This window comes from Leptinotarsa decemlineata, unplaced genomic scaffold, assembly GCF_025532065.1.
Source record: "Leptinotarsa decemlineata unplaced genomic scaffold, Ldec_3_MD MMD2_P_RNA_scaffold_4, whole genome shotgun sequence".
NCBI lineage: Eukaryota > Metazoa > Arthropoda > Insecta > Coleoptera > Chrysomelidae > Leptinotarsa > Leptinotarsa decemlineata.
The window spans coordinates 442519-449020 of record NW_027412531.1 but is presented as its reverse complement, the minus strand read 5'-3'; positions in this window follow the sequence as shown (position 1 = coordinate 449020).

The window sequence follows — 6502 nt, the reverse complement described above, 5'->3', positions numbered from 1 at the left end:
TGAAAAAGTGGATATGTTGTTATTGTTTGGAGAATGCCACAGAAATTCAAGGAAAGCTGCTGAGTTGTATGCTCAGAGATATCCCAATCGGCAACACCCATCTCATCAGTATTTTCCCTATGTTGAGAGTCGTTTTAGGCAAGAGGGAAATCGAGACGCAGAACAGAGGTTTGTCATAAATGAGGAGACTGAGATTAACGTTCTTGCTATGGTAGAAGTTGACAAAACGGTTTCTTTAAGAGAAATTAGTAGAGAAATGCAGATAAGTCACGAATCAGCAAGAAAAATACTGAAAAAGCACGGATATCGAGCATTTAAATATCAGTTACATCAATATTTGTATGCTGACGACGGCAATAGAAGAGTAGTATTTTGTGATTGGTTGCTTCAAAATCATAGAGTTAACCCAAATTTTATCAACTTCATTCTATTTTCCGACGAATCACGGTTTACAAATAATGGCATGTTTAATAAGCAGAATTAAACATGCAATGAGAGAGGGCAATTTTCAAGAAAGGTTTGGCGTCAATGTCTGGGCTGGTATCGTTGATTTTTTAATAGATCATTTTAATAATAGAGTTATTGCAACCAACGGTCCAGTACGGTGGCCTGCCCGCTCACCGGATCTGACTGTGTTAGATTTCTTCATTTGAGGATATGTAAAAGAAAGGGTCTACTATGCAACAGCCCCAGCCACTCTCGAAATCTTAGAAGAAAGGATTCAACAGGCATTTAGAAGTATATCGCCTCAAATGTTACAAAACGTGTTGAGAGAAACAATTGAACGAGCTGAAATGTGTCTTGAACAAGGAGGGATGCACTTTGAAAATTTACTATAGTGGAATTTTCAAGAACTTAGGATATTGCAAAAAATCTAAGTGCATCGCTAAAATTATTAGTTAAATTTGTTAAATTTGTTGATCCAATCGCAAATAAATTAGTAACGTTAGATTCGTCAAAAAATACTTTTTTCGGAAATTGCTTGTCAAAAAATGGTCGCCATTTGAAAAATAATAGTTAGACACGAAAATGTTATTTTGTAAACTTGTCTCATTCATATTCAACACACTAGTCACTGAAACTCCGCTATTGCAATTTTCTGATATCACCTGAGGTCCATAGATTAGTTTACGTCCGATCATGGCCACCTAGATGCAATTTTAAAAGTGACTCTGAAAAAATCAAGTAGGCTGAAAAACTTCCGGAAATGTCAGTTTCTGATCCAGAATTTTCTCAGAAATCCAAAAATGTTACAATATACAGGGTGTTCCATTTAAAAATTCAGAACCGGAGCCATTTCCGCTGAAACCGGAAGTGACCGGAAAGTGAAAAATATGTGAAAACATTCCTCTCCACATACCATTCAACTATACCAAATCTCATTTCAATTCTCCTAATAGTCTAGAAATTATGACTTGTCTAATAGATTCGTTGACACCCGGTATAAACAGGAAAATTTTGTGGGATACTTGGGAGATGATTTACTTTTATAGTATGTAATTTTCAATAAAAATCTCGATTAGCCTGAATGAGCCCATTTTGTACAGGTGTAGGCCCAAAAGGGAATATGCATAAAAAATAAAATGGCCTGATTTTTTTTCCTGAGCTTTTAAGGTCCTAGTATTACACCCAATTCGTTATTTTCTAATTTAATATGTATTTGATTATTTAAAAAATAAATCAAAAAGTGAAAAATTTACGAGCGAAATTCAAATTTGTAAAATGCCCCACCATTGGTCGAAATGAAACGTGACGTCATAGGGCACGTCGTGTCAGTCACCTGTAATTAATTTTCATACATTCAGGTTTTGTTGGAGAGAAAAGTTAGTTGTATTGCTATTCTAGCTTAGTTTTCTAATATTTTAATGTCAAGAAATACTATGCGTCATCAACAGCAATGACGGACAACGGTTTTGTGAAAGCAGTCGGATAACAGCTCTACAAAAAAAAAAATTTGTGTTGCCCTGGATATTTTTGCAAATTTTTATGTTTTCGAGTGCCTAAATCACGAATATATTTATGAAAGTACTGAATGTGCTCTATTCTTTATGATTTTTACGTATCTTGTACTTTTAATAATAATCGGCTTGTTAGTAAAAAAAAATTATTTTCTCAGTCATGATTAGGCTTCTGCGCAACTTCTTTGCGCGTACAAACATCACGTGATCCCCACTTCTCGGGCTCCTTGCTCTGCAAAACAGCTGAGAACTCAGTTATTTGATAATATTGAAGTACTAACATGGAAATCTGGATAAGTTGTTATACACACATCGGAAAAGTCTAGGGATATTTTTAAAAATGGCAATAATTTTTTTTTAAATCGTTTTAGGGAAAAAAAAGTTGACGGGTGATTATTAAACGAATGTAACTCACAACAAAATTTATTAAATGGTCAAAAATACTGAGTGCGCATATAAGCAAAACTAAAAAAAAATCAAAATACAAAAAAAATTGGAATCAGTACAAAGTATGGCCTCCACGCTGGTTTATTACGGCCCTACATCTATCGTGCATCGACAAAATGAGATTGTCAATGTCTTGTTGAGGTACATTTGCCCATTCAGCGATTAAAAGCTCTCTCAATTGAAACGTTGTGTGAATGTTCCCCATATGCGGAGTAATTCTTCGTTGAAGCATGTCCCACACATCTAGATGGGATTCAGGTCCGGTGATTGTGCTGGCCATGGCAATACATCAACTCCTTCGTTGGTGAGCCAGTCAGTCACTAGACGCGCGACATGTGGATGAGCATTATCGTGCATTAGGTGGAAGTTTTCACCAACAGCACCAGCAAACGGACGGACGATAGGTAGAAGAATGGTGACGAGGTACTGTCGAGCTATGAGAGAGCGATTTGGAAAAACGAGATCGGTTCTGCCGCCGATCATGATTCCGCCCCATAGCATTACTGTACCACCTCTGTATGTGTGGACTTCCTGGACGTGTCTCAAACGTTCATTATTTCCAAGTCGTCTCCACAGTCTTACTCGACGAGAATCTGGATGAAATCCAAATCTGGATTCGTCTGTGAACAAAACTGTGGCCCAATCATTTGCATCCCAGTTTTAATGTTCTTGACACCACTCTAATCTTCCACCGCGATTGCCTCTCGACAAAGGTGGACATCTAAGTGGCCTTCTGTTGTGGAGATCTGCTTCATGCAGTCGATTTCTGACAGTATCACGACCAATGGTTACCTGGTGCGTCTGCTGCAACACGTTAACCAACTCAGGTGCTGTGATTGTCGGTTGTCTTCTTGCGGTTAAGACCAAAAATCGGTCTTGAACTGCAGTTGTAGCGCGTCCTCGCCCTGGATGTTGTTCGGCTGGACTGCCAGTTTCACGGAAACGCCGCCACAATCGACTGATAACACTTTGGGAGACCCCCAAACGAAGAGCTACATCATTTTGTCGCATGCCACCTTGAAGAAGCCCTACAGCTCTATTCATCTCAGCCAATGCTAAGTGATGGCGTTCCATGTTAAAGCACAATATTTCCAGTTTAATTGCTGAGCAAGAACTGCATAGAATGTACAAACTCGACACTTTCAGATTATTCATTTTAGCCGAAAACCTACAGTTTGTAAAAAACTTGATAAAAAATTAGTTACCGTTCTTGCAGGCTTTGTTCAACCCATAGAAATCTACAGGGTGGTCGAGTGTAGCAATTTAATCGAAATTAAACGACCTCATGCATTTATTTTTATGATATTTAGTATGTTATAAAAATATCCCTAGACTTTTCTGATGTGTGTATTTTGTTTCAATTTTCAATTGTTGAGTGTCCTTTCTAATATATTTATCTTGTCTTTTTAAACATGAGTTTGTCACGAAGAAAGTGCAAATATAGTAGTGATTTATTTTGTTATATTTGTGGTATTTATATATCAAAAAAACAACTTTCCTTAACAACTTTGTTAAGGAAACTTATGCTGAATATTTCGGTTTTAAAATGGACAAATTAGATAAATCATGGGTTCCTAATAAAGTTTGTAAGTCTTGCGTCGAGTCTTTGCAGTTGTGGAAAAAAAGGGAACGTTCTGGATTAGACTTTGGTATTCCTATGATCTGGATGGAGCCTAAGAATCATTTCGATGATTGTTACTTTTGCGTAGTAGATGCGAAAGGTTTCAATCGAAATCAAACGTGGAGATATCCAGACTTACAGTCTACAAAATGTCCTGTTTTACATAGTGAAAATCTCCCTCGGCCTATTTGTGTTTCGAAAGTGATTCGCATGCCTTCAGAAACAATGATGTTGCCAAATTCACAGAAATCGAATCAGTCTACCAGTGGAAGTGAATGGGAGGGTGAAACATCTACGCCAGAGTTGTTTTCTCAAAATGAACTCAGTGATTTAATACGTGATCTAAATTTATCAAAACAAGGATCAGAACTGTTAGCTTCAAGATTGAAAGAAAAAAATTTATTGGCACCGACAGTTACAATTACAACGTACAGAACGCGAGAAAGTGAGCTATTACAATTTTTTGATGAAAATTAAGGATTGGTATACTGTAATAATATTGCGAAGCTGCTTCTGGACATGGGTTTGAAATAATATAAACCTACTGAGTGGCGTCTTTTTATTGATAGCTGTAAAAGAAGTTTAAAATGCGTCTTACTGCATAATGGAAATGAATTTGCATCAATTCCAATTACCCATTCTACAAACCTCAAAGAAGAATATGAAAATGTCAAATTAGTTTTAGAAAAAATCAATTACTCGGAGCATCAATGGTCGATCTGTGTGGGTTTAAAAATGGTTAATTTTTTACTTGGTCAACAAAGTGGATACACGAAATACCCTTGCTTCATTTGTATGTGGGACAGTAGAGCAAAGCAACGTCATTGGGAACAAGATGTTTGGCCTGAAAGAAATTCTTTAACTGCCGGTAAAGCTAATTTAATAAGAGAGCCGTTGGTGAGCAGAGACAAAATTATACTTCCACCATTGCATATTAAGTTAGGAATGATAAAGCAATTCGTAAAAGCTTTGGACAAGGAAGGATATTCTTTTTAAATATATTTGTAGAAAACTTCCAAAACATAGTATGGAAAAGTTGAAAGGTGGAATATTTGATGGTCCTCAAATACGGCAATTGATGAAAGACACTGATTTTATTAAAGTTATGACTATTCCGGAAAGTAAAGCTTGGGAAAGTTTTGTGTTAGTAGTCGAAAATTTCCTAGGTAATCATAAAGCACCAAATTATGAAGAAATTGTACAAAATATGCTGACAAACTTTCAGATTCTAGGAGCAAATATGAGTATCAAGTTACACTATCTTCGCAACCATTTGGATAAATTTCCAGATAATTTAGGAAATTATAGTGAGGAGCAGGGAGAGCGGTTCCACCAGGATCTAAAAGTAATGGAAAAAAGATATCAGGGTCGATGGGATTGTCACATGATGGCCGATTACTGCTGGTCTTTAAAAAGAGACTGTCCTCTGAAAAATTATAAAAGAAAAGCTCTTAAAAGGCGTTTCATAGAAATATAACATGTTTTCAAAATTTCCCTCTCTATTTACTTCAAAGTATCATATTTTTTTCCGAATAAAACTGAGATTATAAATATATCTGTTATTTTGTTTCTTGTTTTCGAATTTTTGTAATGTAAAATGAAAATAAATATTTAAAAGAAAACGAGAGCAAATCTTACAAAACCATTGATAATTTCATGAATTGTGAGTGTAAATACACCCAAAATCAATCTTATATCTAGGGCAACAAAACCACTGTAGACCAGTGTAATCTTCCAAAAATAGATGCATTCATGATGACCACATATTTTGCGTCAAACCCGGATTTTACATCTGCTGAGGTTAAAGGAGTAAAAGCTGCAAGGTAATTATTGTAGAACATGGTATTTTTAATCTAGTAAATCTGTTTTTATGCATACATGCACTTATAAAATTATTTCCCTCGATATAACCTCAAATGTTGTTTACATTCATTGCATGACATAGGTAAATAAGGTTATGAACTTTAAGGTTATGAAACTTTATCTGGTGTACTTTTTATAGTGTTCGGACACATTGGTACCATGCAATATCTATAAAATGGCTTTTTTCTTCTTCCATGATTATTACGCGATATTTAAACTACAACACCTTGTTAACTATCAAACTAACTCTCAATGTAAACAATAAACTGACAGGACGTGCCCTATGACGTCACGCCTCAAGCGCGCGAGAAATAGGAGCGTTTAAACTTGTCAAATTAAACGAATATTTTCAAGATTTTATGAAGAAATAATTACTACTCTTACAGCTATGTTTATTTTTTGTCTATATCAAAATGAAGTGAATATTGAATTAAAAAAATTAAAAAATTGTCTGCATATTCCCTATTCACGACGCAAAATTCGCCAAGTTGTGGTCTGCGAAAGGCCATGTTCTTGTGAGCGACGCGAAATCGACTATCTCGGATTCTCCTGCACACTCTCAGAAACAGCGGGCAGATCTTGCATTTGGTCGATCGTTTACTGAACCAGTGGA